The sequence below is a fragment of the Cryptomeria japonica genome, chromosome 2 (assembly GCF_030272615.1).
Source record: "Cryptomeria japonica chromosome 2, Sugi_1.0, whole genome shotgun sequence".
Taxonomy (NCBI): domain Eukaryota; kingdom Viridiplantae; phylum Streptophyta; class Pinopsida; order Cupressales; family Cupressaceae; genus Cryptomeria; species Cryptomeria japonica.
In genome coordinates this window covers 444789534-444792016 of record NC_081406.1, presented here as the reverse complement: position 1 = coordinate 444792016, position 2483 = coordinate 444789534, and positions in this window count along the sequence as shown.

The following is a 2483-nucleotide window of genomic DNA, read 5'->3' as shown; positions in this document are numbered from 1 at the left end:
AATAGAAGAACCTGAAGGCAAATTTGAGACTTTAAAAATGTACTCTCTTGGTCCATTATTTAATATTTGGCAAACATAATCTGTGCCTATAAGGAGCTAGGCTTGTCATATAATTTCCAAACCAACTTAGCACCTAAGACTAAATTCTAATTCTCCAGACTTTGAATTCCTATTCCCCCAAGTTCCTTAGGCAAACATACCTTATCCCATGCAACTAAAGGGAGTTTCTTCTTGCCATCTTGATTATTATTCCAAAGAAAATCTCTAGGAGTATCTTGTAAACTAACCATAGTTGCTTTTGGAGACTTCAAAACAGACATGAGATAAATGGGAACAACATTCAAAATAGACTTGATGAGAATAATTTTACCCACCAAAGTTAACCATCTATGATTCCATGAGATAATTCTTTTAGAAATGACCGAAATAATCTTATCCCAAAAACCAATCTTATCCTGTTTAACAAAGAAAGGAATCCCAAGGTAAGTACATGGAATAATTCCAGCCTCAAATCCCCAAAAGTATTGCAACCTATGCTGAACCAGTTGTGATGTATTAAGAAAAAAAATCTTTGATTTATCACCATTCACTTTTTTACCAGAAAATGATGCATAATTCTATATTATTCCTTTAATCACTTTTGCCTCAACTAACAAAGCATGTCCAAATAACAAAGTATCATCTGCAAAGAGACAATGAGAAATACTTTGGGGAATATTTTGAATCCTTATACCTTTCCAAAGCCCCCCCACTTTAGCAGCCTTAATAGCCCAACTAAAGGTTTCAACTAGGAGAATAAACAAAAAGGGAGAAAGGGGATCTCCTTGTCTCAAACCCCTAGATGAAGTGAAAAAGCCACAAGGAGAACCATTAATTAAAACTGAGAACCTTGCAGAAGAAATACATGCACGAATCCATTTGACCCAGGCCTTGGAAAAACCTAGAATAATTATTAAATAAATATAAAATATTTATTTAATTGCTCATAGCCAATTTTTATGTGTATACAGTAACCTTAACCTATACATTTGTATCTGGAGGATTGTTATCCTCAACATTAGTATCATGTACAACATTAACGTGTTCACTCACTATGTTAACTGATATCTCAATGTTTATTTATACATTAGTATCAACTGGGGGCTTGATTTCCACTATCTTAATATTGTTCAAAATTGAGGGTGAAGTACCCATAATCCCCTTTCCTTTTCCTTCAACTGGGGTGTATATAGTGTCTGTCTTGGTTTTCGGTGAAGTAAAGAATCCTCTGTTCTCTCCAAGGAATTTAACCCATACTATTTGAGTTTCTTTAATTATTTCATTTACCCTTCCTAGCATCAAACTAGTTATTCTATGTTTTCTATTAAAAAAATTTCTATCTGCTGCCTCAAGTGTCTTTTACATTTCATCTGGAGAAATAGTAACACAAATAGATAATACCTCTTGAATTTTAATAAGCTTATATTCTTGCATAGATGACAATCTTCTAGCATCTAACATATTATACAACTCAGCCAGTATTTGATTTTCAATTTCTATTAAGACTTTCTTATAAATATCCAAGTATAATAAGACTGCTTCCTCTATCTCTCTTTGTTCATCCTCTTCTAAATGATCATAGTAGAACTGTACATTCTTTAACATTCCATCCTTAGTGATTTCATCTACTAACTTTGCACAAGTTTTAGGTGGAACCTTACCAGAATCAGTGTCATTATTCTTCTTCCTCTTTGTAGTATCGGATGTAGCTGAAGTGGTTACCTTTGGTGCTTGCTTATGTGCCAGTATTTTGAATGTAACCTTCCTAACCAGTTTCTTTTTAGCTTCAACCTTTGTTTCCTCTATTTTCTTCCTTGCAACCCTTTTGAATACCAACAGTGTGTCATCCTCAGATTCAAACTCTATTGTAACAAGCTCAATGTGTACTTTTGGATTCTTCATTTTCCTGCCTTTCTCTGGGATAGCATCAATTAATGCCTTAATGTCCTGTGACACCTTCTCAACAAATTTGCTTGATTTTCCTTCTTTCTTCTCTATCTTCTTCCAATTGAACTTTGTTTCAAACTCATGTGTTTTTTGTTGTACAATACCATAGGGCTTCTCTGCCTCATCAATAGGTGCATCAATCAACATTTTTTCATAGGCATCAAGAATTTGTGCATCCACCTCATAGCCCATTTCTTCAATCCAAATCTTTCAGGGCTTAACTGCTTCCATAAGTGTTTCATCCTTCTTCACCATGAAACATATGTCAGTTGAATATTTTTCTACAATATGCTCAGGTACCCTTACCCTAGACCTCATAGATTTTTGGAATACTTTGAAATACCCCCATACCTTATCATCTCTCTGACTTCCTAAAGCAACAATTGACTGTTTCAATTATCTCCCTATCAGGATGTCAAATTCCCATTGCCTTTTACCAAAACCGTGTGTATCATTCATGAAATATAACATTAAGCAAACTATCAAGTTGCCATACT